The 12,530-nt window shown below is 40.4% G+C and overlaps 1 protein-coding gene across 1 annotated transcript in view; it reads left to right on the top strand.

Moving 5' to 3' along the window:
- col13a1 (collagen, type XIII, alpha 1) overlaps positions 1–12,530 on the top strand; it is a 174,579-nt gene that overhangs the window by 140,946 nt on the left and 21,103 nt on the right. The window lies entirely within an intron of this gene.

Raw genomic sequence — 12,530 nt, 5'->3', positions numbered from 1 at the left:
TTCTGACTATTTTCCTCTATAAAATTTAATTGACTTCTACAATGGCCTGCTATGGTTAGTGGTAACATGAGTGATATCAAAAATTTTCTTAAAACAAACATCAGCAACCCAAAATTAGCAGCCAAAGGGTTAAGTCTGCAGTTCCACACTCTCATGTGAAGCTACAGTCTCTCTTATCCTCCTGCTGCTACCGAAAGCAAAACAAAGCAAAGCAAAGCATCCACCCTTTTCTTACCGGCATTGTGAATTGTTTGTCAACATTTACTCATCTTAACGTTGGTCCAGTCTTTGTCTCAGTGTCAAGTCAGTCAACACTTTAGACCCCATCCTCAGTCCATCACAGTCCAGTCACACACATTCATGCACACGCACTCACCTGCATTCACACTAGATATTGCTGATAGTGGAGACTCACGCGCAACCTATTCCAGTCTCCATCACCAGCAAGATGACGTCATCATTTTTAAAAGAAAAAACAATTGTTTATGATTTTGGACTGGATTGACTCGCTGCAATCCTTTTAGACAGGGACTCACACTCTGATCGGGTCCCCACAGGTAGCCTTCTCCTCAGTCCATGGTAATCTGGAAAAGCTCACCTTATATTTGCTCTCACGAAAATGTTTTACAGCGTTGTTAATTCAATCTTGCAGGCCTGCTTAGAACAAAAACGAGAAAGAGAGAGTTGATTATTAAATCATCAAAACACAAAACATCATCACCATAAGGGTGACACCTGACAGGTTTTCTCTAAGTGCACTGTTACAAAAATAATGGGCCCAGTTCTGGACATGTCCATGTATAAAAAAACTCCCTCTGTTGAAAACAGGAGAACAACCCAAACCTAACTGGCAGAATTAACCTCTCACTAAAACAAAAACCCCAAAAATCTGCTAGATTAATCACAGAAAAGTTTTTGCTTACTAGTGTAGCAATATGTTGTGGGAATTAGAACTTCGGGGCCATAAAGGTTTTGCCCTACTCATGGCTTAACTAATACTTACATGGTCTGAAATCAGACTTAAAAATCACTACCTCTGTTCATTTTGCCCACATCATATTTAGTGGTTGCCCTCAGGTGCTCCAGCGTCCTGGAAAGTCTGAGGTACACTGACATAGTTTCACCTGCTAAATACACAGAAAGTTTTGTTAGCAGCCGCACAGTTCGCACAACACTAATATTGCCCATTAAGCACTTCCTAAACACTTTATGACAATGTATCATCACTAAATTATAAATTTCTTCTCCATTTATAATTTCTCCACTGCATTTTAGCCACAGACTTTATTTAATTTTCCTGTACCATCGTATATTTTACCAAGCAATTCTTCTCACACAGTCATGGGTATGTTTCTCTCAGTGCAAGCTTCACTCATACATTCAAACAGGAAACTCAGTTTTTTCTTTTTTCTTTTTTTTTGTCTCCACTCATTCAACTAATTTGCATATTGAGTCATATCTCAAGAAGTTGCCATGACAACAAATGCATATTCAAAACATTACCACAAAATTAAATTATTTTTATTTTTTCTTTCTATAGTAATCACTTCTTTTGCTCAATCAGCACAAGACCATTTCCAATTTCCTATTTTAAAATCAAATTTATTATCTGATCACCGTTTGGTAATACCCCTATATTTTCCTTCTCACAAAAGTCACTGGTTGTCGTGGTGTGTGAAAGAAGCGGACTCGAACACAGATCTCCTTTGCAATGAGACAGTGAATTTATTTACAGTGTGAAAAAAATAACAGTCCAGTGTGAAATCCCTCGGCCGTGGCTCCCCGTGGTCAATTCACCCAGCTCCCGTGTTCTCCTCTCCATCTCCTGGTGCGAAAGACAAAAAAAGAGTAAGAAGCAATTCGAAAGCGAGTTGGAAAGAGCACACGATCAAAACACTACTAACGAGCTTAGTCTAATGATCCAGCGCTGACTGAAGCCTGGTCACAGCGTTAAATACACCGGGGTCTGATGGCGGATAATTCACGGCAGCTGGTGAATGTTAATTAATCGGCGGTGTGCCGAAACTCCGAACGGAGCTACTTCCGGGTTGGCGGACCTGCCTCCGGGGAAGCGTGGCTCCATCAAAATAAACACAAACATAAACGATCAGGTCGCCCAGCAGGGCTGGTCAGACCATGACACCGGTTGTCCTGCAACTTCTTGAGTTATTCCTCTGCAATGGATAACCTCAGCATTTAAGTCTGTTAAATCTACACTATTTAGCATTTATGTGATATATTAACGTCTTGATGCATTCTCAATCATCCAGGAAAGTAAATCTCCAAAAGTTGAATCTGTTCATCTGGACGTAGCGTTTTGTGGGAGAAACGTTTCGTCACTCATCCAAGTGACTTCTTCAGTCTCAGCTGACTGCAGGTTTCCCCAAACCTTATAAACAGTATATTTGCATAATGACTGAAACCAGCCCACTGAAGGAACAATGGGCTGTGAGGTCAGTTCCTTAATCATAAGTATGCAAATTCCCATGACCATTGATCAACAATCACTGACCAAAACCCACTGATCAAAGAACACTGATCAATGGCCATGAAATCTCTGTGGCTTTTAAACCCCAAAATACGCTGCGCCAAAAACTGGTCCACCCCAAGAATCGGGTCCCCCGACACAAACAGAGTAACATAGTGTACGCTGTTAAGTGCCAGGAGGATTGCCAGGATTTATACATCGGGGAAACCAAACAACCTCTAGCGAAGCGGATGGCACAACACAGAAGAGCAACCTCGTCAGGCCAGGACTCTGCAGTTTATTTACACCTACAGGCCAGTGGACACTCTTTCAACGATGAGGATGTACACATCACATCCTGGACAGGGAAGAACGCTGGTTTGAGCGCGGAGTCAAGGAGGCCATTTACGTGAAAAGGGAAAGACCATCTCTGAATCGAGGAGGGGGCCTAAGGGTACATCTTTCGCCATCTTACAATGCTGTGATTGCAGCCATTCCCCAACTCTCTGTGAATGGGACTCATGGCCATTGATCAGTGTTCTTTGATCAGTGGGTTTTGGTCAGTGATTGTTGATCAATGGTCATGGGAATTTGCATAATTATGATTAAGGAACTGACCTCACAGCCCATTGTTCCTTCAGTGGGCTGGTTTCAGTCATTATGCAAATGTACTGTTTATAAGGTTTGGGGAAACCTGCAGTCAGCTGAGACTGAAGAAGTCACTTGGATGAGTGACGAAACGTTTCTCCCACAAAACGCTATGTCCAGATGAACAGATTCAACTTTTGGTGATATATTAACGTTCATGAGTGTAAGCTGGTCTTCATTGCATGTATGGGTTTGTATTCAGATTAATGCACGCATATTTACGCTGAGCTGTGGATTCAAACTGTCTCGCCCTGCTCCTGATTCTCTCCAAAAATAATTTCACATGTGACAATTTGTATATGTGTGTTTTCTATTCATTTATATAATTATTAGTTTATTTATTTCTTCATTTCTTCATTTATTTTATTTACCTTTCTGTTGCGATGCTCTGGACATTTCTAAACCTCCACAAGTTCAGCCTCAATTTTCAACCCAATTTTCATATGCTCTCACTTTAACAAGACCAGCCTTTGCCTCTCACCGGTCCTCGTCCCCTCTTCTCACACTTGCCTGTGTGTCCTCCCAAATCTCCAGCAACACAGGCCCAAATCAGGTGTTTCTTCTTCTCTGTTCATTCTCTCTTCCTCTTTTCAGTCTCTTTTTGCCGCTTAACTCCCAGCATGGCAAATATGAACCTCAGACAGTCCCATCAAGTGCTTTCACACAATGACGTCACTGGTACACTTCCCAGCTTGTGATTATGAGCGCATGTCTCCATCAACGATGGTATTCGTACATGCTGCTGGACCCTTCAGAGTTTTAGGTTGGTCCTGCTGTCTGTTGCCTGCTGTTAATTCTTCAAGTCCACGGTGTTGCTCTGTCTGTCTTCTGCCTTCAGGAAGAGATTGACCGTCCTTTAAGCTTCTTCTCAGGATAAGGACAGGATGAGAGGTGAAACTGAAATTTCAGCCAAAGCCTGGCCTGTTTGTCATTCCAATTATATTGAGCTATGATTTTGTTCTGGCTGCTGTACTCATGTTGGAGGTTGAGCCAAGTCCATGGCACCTGTATTAACACACTAAGACATTTATTTAATATCATTTGCATTAGTAGTTATTAACACTTTCATTCTCTAATTCTTCTATTTAAATTTTTTAAGACGTCTCTCTCTCACGTTGCACACACACCAGGCAATTTCCTGCCTGCAAACATTTCACTTCCTGTCACAGACACACACACTCACCCAGTGCTTCTTACAGACACACACACACTTCCCTTGCTCCTCAATTTCAGCCACACACACAAACTGAACAGCTTCACACAAGCATATACTAAAGTTTTTACACTTGCAAGCATTACCAAAAAAGAAATCTTTCACATCAAAATCCTCAGCATGGTTAACAGACTTCCTTTGAAACAAATCTTCAGCACAATTAACATAGTTTTCAGCGCAGATCACAATTCTTTCAGCTCAGCTCTGCGGCACAATTCACACAATCCTTTCAGCAGCATTTTAGCACACTTCACTCAACTCATTTAACAGATCTTCTCACACACACGCCACACCCTTTTCTATCACACTTTCAAAACAATATGCACTTCTGACCATTCACCCAAAGAATTTTTGGATGGAATTTTACACTTCCCTATATATTCACATGTTTATAAAGACACCAAATGCCAAGATACATTATTTCCATTTCCATAACACACTTTACATCATCCTGTACTGGTACCAGTTTTCCCTACACAATTTCGACAAATTTAAAAGCCTATATGCCCAGATCCCACCTTGCTGATCAATCAACCCGTTTCTGTCCCGGACAGGGGCCAGATTTCTAAGTCCTATATTAATTTAAAAGCATTTCCCGCAGCTTGACCGGAAGCTTTACTTTACCGGCTCTCTCGCCTGAAGCTTCGCTTCACCCGCCACTCTACGTTGAGGTGGTCATGCCTGAGGCCCGGCCTCTTCACTCAAACAATGCACAGAAAGTGGTCCCTGACCACTGGCCGTTAACCAAGGTCCCAAGTCTTGGCAGTGGCTAAATGAGATGGCCTGACGCCGCAGGACCTTGCCCCGCGTCCGAAGCAAAGGGGGGGTTCTCACCCCTGAACTTGTGTGCACTCTTAGGAGTCCCACTCCAGTCCTAAATTAATTTAAATAAATTTAAAAACACCACTGGGGACTCTAACCACCAGTTTACTGATGTCCAGGCCTAGCCTTCTGACCAAAAGGGACTCCAACCCTGAAACAAATGCCAAATTCCCTACTCTAATCTGTTTTTCTTGGCTTACACAACACAATTCACATTACACACAACCCACCAACTTTAAAATTCACCCTAACATTAACAGCAATAAATTTTCATCAGATATTTCCCCAGACTTTACTTTTATTTGTCACAAATTACCCAAAATCACCATGGACATTTACCAGAAATCTACTGAACCGATTTTATAATTTAGTTTAATTTCACCACTACTGAGCCAATTTAACGGTGAAGATCATTAACTCGGCGAACAGATAATTTAGAATTCATCCAATATGCACAGTTTGCTTTTTTCAACAGGTGGTGCTTACCTTTAAATTCGGACCGGTCCTCTGTTCGCCTCATTTCACGATCCCACCTTTGGCCAAATTTGTCCTCTCAGCCGTAAAAGAGTCCGGGTTAACAGCACCAATTATCAAATCCGGTTCTTTGATATTCTTTTACTGACAGAGAAAGACCCCGACTCAGTGTGGTCAAAGCTCAAAAATCATCTTTATTCTACATTTCCGGAAAAGGAGAGCTGCAGACGCTAGCAAGCATCAACAGGTCTCAAGCATTACAAGCCGAATGGGTATAATATAGTTCTGTTATACGTCACACATAGTCACACATAGTCACACATAGTTTCAATCAAAACAACTCCTGCGCTGCACTCTACCTAGTTTCGCTTCCTGTCTACATCCTGTTCCTTTGCAACGGTGCACAAAGCGTGCAGAGTTTCCTGTCTTAGACAGTACTCTGTGACCTTTCGCACACCTTATAACTCAAAGTGGCGTTTTACTACACTGGCCTCTCTAAAACAATATAAACAGAAAATAAGCACTAAGAATATATATTTATTCCGTAACATGCCCAATAATTGGTACAGCTCTTTTAGTGTGCGAGACATGAACAATGTGCCCTGGTCAGTCAATATCTCTTTCGGGATGCCGACTTGGGAGATGACCTGCAACAGCGCCTGCGCAGCGACACTGCTTCTGGGTATTGCGTTACATAATCCACCAGAACTAAATACAAAGCAATAGCTGCGTCACGACGTGGTGACGCAAACTAGAGGAAAAACCTTTTTTCCTGAGAGCTCTCTGTTATACTCTTGATCTGCAAGGCCCCCCAACCCCTATACAAGAAGTCTGTTTCAGCTTTGGTCCTATGAGTCTTACCCAATAGGTATGCAGAGGTCAACTGCTAACCCTGATAAGAAGAAAACTGAGTAGCCTTGCAGGTCAAATTCTGTCAGTCCCATCGGTTTACGGTAGCTCCCATATTGATCGTGGCACTTGTAATTTCTGAGGAAAGGGCCCAAGGGAAGATTGTTTTAACAGGCTAGGGTAAACTGTAAAAGATATTTGCACTGATCAAAAACAATACTCAGACTTTTACCTTTACTGTTTAACAAAGAGTTAAAAAGCGAAGGTCCACAATTTAGACTTTAATTGCCAGAAAGCAAAAGCAAAGGCAAATAGTAATAATCATAAAACACTTGAACTATATGTAAACTATACGTATCTAATTAACCTGCTCTGAGCTAATGCTGATTTTGTTCTTATCTTTGGTGAGGAGAGCTTGGAGAAAGGATGAGCACAACCTAAAGATACACTTATCCCCGTGTTCTGAGTTGATGGTAATCACCCTACAGGAAAGCAGCAGGGGATTCAGTGGGAGTAAGATGTAAACCAAACTCCTTCTGAATGAACCATCACAGCAAAATCGAGCAGATGAAAAGCCAAAAAGTACAAAACCAGTTTGCAGGTTCACAGTTCAGGCTGTAGCTTTCCACTGTGAACCAATCTTCTGAACTGCTCATCTCATAGAAGACAAAAGGGTAGAACCCCAAATCGCCCCTCACTTTTATACTGCTCACCCTTTCTCCCCACTTGCCCACTGGACATCACATCTGAAGTGACATCTAACCTCACCCCTGGGGATATCCAATGACATTATTAACATCTAATCGCCCGATGTCCTCCCACACGTTATCATCCTCTCTCTATCTAACTTACATGATTTAACACAAAGTTTAAACTTTCAACTTTAAAACCACTTCATTACATTTTCATCTGTCATCTGTCATTCTTAACATAGAAAATTTATTTACACATTCAGTCACATATCAATACAATTCACTTCATGTTTCATTTAGTTTATGTATTTCTACTTCAGTTAGATTTGTGTTTAGCACATTTTCACATGAACATTCATTGTAACATCATCTCAGTGAGGCCTGTTATTAGAATCATTGTTATTCAATTTTCTTATTCATTATACTGGTTAACTTAAACATATTTACAACTAATTAACGATCAGTAAAACCACATATAAATGATGGTTCCGTGTTTGACAGTTACAATCCTTTTTTCTCTCCTTCTCCTCTTACCTCTTACATGAATCCCATCATGCTCTTTCTCTCTCTGTGACCTTTTACACAGATAAACTAGGGCAAAGGTTAAATCTTTCATTACTATGATTTACTCATCCATATACTGTACTTCGTTCTACATTTCTATGGATTAATTTACATGCTTCATTGTAGCTTTAATATACTTTCCTATATATAATTCTAAATGTTAGGTCCTTTTATTCCACTTTTTGTGTAATATGTACGTTGAAGGACATATCCTGATCAACAATGACTCCAAGATTTCTTGGAGTGAAATAGGAGAAAATTCACAAACAGGGCCTGAAAAATACATGAGGCCCTTCAGCTGACCCAATTTTTACTATTATGTCATCAAAAATATTCTTGGTGGAAAGGTGGTTGACAAGAAACCATCCTTAAACAGGACGAAATAGCTAAGGGGCTGTATCAATAGTAAAAGGTTTCATGGACTGATGAATCCAAATTCTACATTTTTGGTTCAAATTGTTCTATATATGGAGACACACACACACACACACACACACACACACACACACACACACACACACACAGAGATAAGCAGAAGAGATGTGTGAATCTAACAACAGTTTATGACTGTGTGTAAAGCTCTGCTTCAACACTGACTGAGTGTTCTCCTTTGTAACTTTGCAGTGTCTTTATGTTGCAGTGTAAATGCCTTGAGCCAAGTGGCATCGCAGCTTTAATAAGTACAATATAATTGAGTTAAATTTAGTTTTTAATTATAATCTTTCTAAAACGGACCATGTTGCTATAAATCTTTGGCTTTACAAACAATTTATGGTTTATGTCACACTCAGTAAGTTGCATTTATAGCCAATGCTCATGTCAGTATAGAAGTAAATCCTACATTGTATTGTTAAAATGGTAAAATATGTCTTTGATATAATCACAATAAAATTTATAACAGCCATCACTGTGAGGAAAAACATGATGTCATCACCCACTATGACCAAATCACTCACTTTTCCGCTTCATCACTTTCATCGCTCATCTGTTGTGATCACCTGAATATGTTTTTGAAGTCACTTGAGTCGCTGCTTCACTCACGCCTCCTTCCCCCATCTCCCCATCCAACTCTGACTACCCTCCCCATCTACCTACCACCTCGTCCCCTCATCATCTCTGCTCTCTAACTGTGTACAACACTATACAGGGGGCTCATGGGTTAGACGGCAGACCAGGTGCAGTGGTGAGTGGTGCAAGTCACATTCCAATCCCTTTCCCTTTCTTCTTCCTCCCTTCTACCCCCAACTATTGCTTGCTTGATGTCCTTCATGTCTGCTTGTTATATACTGTATGCTTGCTTTGTTGCTACCCATGCTTGCCTTAATATTTTTCATTCTAAAGAAACTCTGTGAGGACAGGAGTGCACAGAGTTGGGTTTGGAGGATACAGTGGCACTGAGAACTTAGTTTATATTACCTATATAGTGATATATGGGAAGTAATTATTTGATCCCCTGCTGAATTTGTAAGTTTGCTCACACAAAGAAATGAACAGTCTATTTTATGGTAGTTTCAGATACGATAAGACAAGCCTTAATAAACATATATAAACATATATATATTTAGCTAGATATATATGACTAATGATACATCTTATAGTGCTGTGATTGGATGTTAATCTCCCTGCAGACCACATGACCAAAAAAGATGGCAGATGCCACCACAGAGTCACAGTAGGTCTTCGGGAGTTCCCTTGCAATCCAAAAGACTTGAGTCTTCAGATACAGCCTACTTTGTCAGTTTATTGGTCAGGTCAACACCCAAGTACTCAAAGGAGTCCTATGTCTCAATTTTCATTCCCTGGATGTTCAGTGGTGTAGGTGTAAGATGTTTCTGCCTGTGAAGGCCCATCTCCAGCACCCTGGTTTTCCCAGTGTTGAATTGAAGACAGTCCTGCTGCATCAGCCAAAACAGTCCCCAATCAGTTCTCTTTACTCTCAGTCACCAGTGATAAGGCCATCAGTCATCAGAGAATTATTGCTGGAAGTAATTGACAGAGTTGTAGGAGACGTCTGTGCTGTATTGGGTGTGTCGGGTGCCTGTACAGACACACATGTCCGAATTCCTACGTACTGATGGCAACTGGTGAGATAGTCCAGGATCCATGTGGTGAGATGATGGTCCACACCTGTATACTCCAGCTAGTCTCTGCGAGTGTGGTGAGGACAGGAGTTATGTTCTTTGATTTCTCCAGTGCATCTGAACACGATTCTCACAGTGTTCCCAGCACTTTCCAGGTGAGCAAGGGTTCTGCTGTCAGTTTCTTCCAGTTTTTCCTTCCCACTGTTGCCAAAGTGCTTGTTTACAGGGGGTCATCTGATTGTTGGGGTGACTCTGCGTAGGGTCTTGCATTATTAAGCATGTTGAGGCGAGTGTTGTTGTGATTTGGTGCTATATAAATAAAATAAATTTTAATTGAAATTGAATTGATATATAGCCCCTTCCATTGGCCCCTCAGTGGAAACAGCCCCAGAGCATAATGTTTCCATCTCTGTGCGTGACTATTGGGATAGTGGTCTTTGAGTCATACTCAGCATTTCTCTTCCTCCAAATACACCGAGTGGAATTGATGCCAAAGAGCCCAATTTTGGTCTCATCTGACCACGAAAGAGGTTGGGCTGGTTTCAGTCATTATGCAAATGTACTGTTTATAAGAACCTGCAGTCAGCTGAGACTGAAGAAGTCACTTGGATGAGTGATGAAAGGTTTCTCCCACTGAAAACGCTACGTCCAGATGAACAGAATCAACCTTTGGAGATTTACTTACCTGCATGATTGAGAATGCATTAAGACCTTACCTTCAGACCATTAACGACCACCTCCCTAGTAGTTTTGGACTGATCCACCATCTTGTTAGTATCATCCTCACCACGTGGGGTAAACTCTTGCATGAAGCTCCAGACCTAAGGTTGTTTTATACTTTAGACTTTATATACCAAGCTTCTTGTTGATGGTCTTGTAGCTAATTCCAGCTTTTGTCTTTTCCCTGACGTCCTTTGACAGCTTTGGTCTTGCCCATCATGGTTGAGAGGTTGGAATGGTAGGAATTGATTCTGTGGACAGGTGTGGTTTCTACAAATAAAGAGTTAAGATCAAAAGTGATTGAATGATTTATTGGAGTCAGAATTCAAATCAAATCAGTTTATAATTTTGATGTAATGTGTTTTCTTCTGCATTTTTGGTTAATATTCGGTCTCTCTCCATTAAAATGAAACTACCATTATAATTAGAGGCTGTCCATTTCTATGTAAGTTAGCAGGTGTACAAATGTACAAAGTAGGGGACCAATTAGTTATTTCCACCAACATAGTAAGATAGTGAGTTACTATAACTACAAAGTTTTCTTTGTACTTTGTGTTGATAGTAAATTTGTATTTCCCCTTAAATGGTGCTGTACATGTAGAGCAGCAGAATTGAGTGTGTGCGTTGTGACCATGAAAACTTGCAAATCTTCTCTGCCAAACAACTTAGTCTGCTGTTGAGCTTCTGGTACCCCGGGTGACAGTCAGCTACCTGATTATTACTTGTCAATGACAAAACTGATCATTGACAAATCATCCATCTGTTTTGAGTATTGCCAACACAAATTACCAAGAACTGTTTGGTTACAATGACTCACCATCTTAGTATGTTCATCATAATTTTCCAAAAACATATCAACATTCTTTGTGATTGTTTGTGTTTTAATTCTTTACACCATCAGCAATAAACCCTTTAAATTTTAACCCAATTTCACCCAATTCAGAACAGGCTTATTACAGATTCCTGGTTTCCTTCCTTTTAGTTTCCAAGTTTTTATGTTCAACATGTCTGGCTGCTTTCCTAGAGACATGAAATATGTATATTTACTATCCATTAAATCTCATAACCTCTGGTTTGACTCTGTTTTTTTTTTTTTAATTCAAAAAAGAAATTGAATAATGGCTTGTCAACAGGCCGTTGTGTAAGTTTCCAGAGTTGACAAAAGAAAGTTAACGTCAGAGTTAACCTGCACATAAAGATGGACATACAAATGAAATTAAATTAGGCAATAGATGTTCAAATTGCTTTCAAAGTAAATTATCTGTAGGAGGTAAGCTCAAGGCAAGGGAAAATCATCAATGACTCCTGCTAAGCTGATTAGGTATGAAGAAATTTCAATTATTTTTTTTCCTATTTTAGTTAAACTCCCTCAACTACTTTTCTAAGTATCAGTAACCTGAAATTTTAAACCATAAACCCTGATAAACCTTATATCTCATAAACCTTATATGAGATATAAGCACATCTCATACAGGCCCAGCCACCACAACCATCTGTGGGATCTTGGAATTTGAAGCTGTTTATGTGTTACATTACTGAAGGCAAGCTGTTTTCCAGATCATCTTAACTATTCCAAACTATTCAGTGTCTTGTAAGCGATTGCCAACTAAACAACAACTTGCCAGCTCATATAGAATGCCATTATAGTGTCAGTACTCCAACTCTAATCATACTTTAACAGTTTCCTGCTTCCTGGCCCTCCTAGTACCAACGTCAGGCTGCAAAGCTGCCAGTGCTAGAAAGTATGGAAATAAGCATGCAGAGATACCTATGCTGCATGTTTAAATATCAGGTAGTACACGTGGACAGCTGCATTAGAGACAGGGGTGCACATGCTGGATATGCCTAAGATGCAAGATCTTCCTCTCCAATCTTGATTCATACTTAGACAGAAGGCTGCAACCTTAGACATTTTATTCATTTCCCTCGTTTAATACAGTTTGGACAGTAGTTCAACAAGCTTGGTATATGCTACAAGTGCCAGCAGAAAATTACCTTGC

The sequence above is a fragment of the Oreochromis aureus genome, linkage group 13 (genome assembly GCF_013358895.1).
Source record: "Oreochromis aureus strain Israel breed Guangdong linkage group 13, ZZ_aureus, whole genome shotgun sequence".
NCBI lineage: Eukaryota > Metazoa > Chordata > Actinopteri > Cichliformes > Cichlidae > Oreochromis > Oreochromis aureus.
The sequence above is the reverse complement of the archived record's forward strand: the minus strand, read 5'-3'. Positions and strand labels throughout refer to the sequence as shown.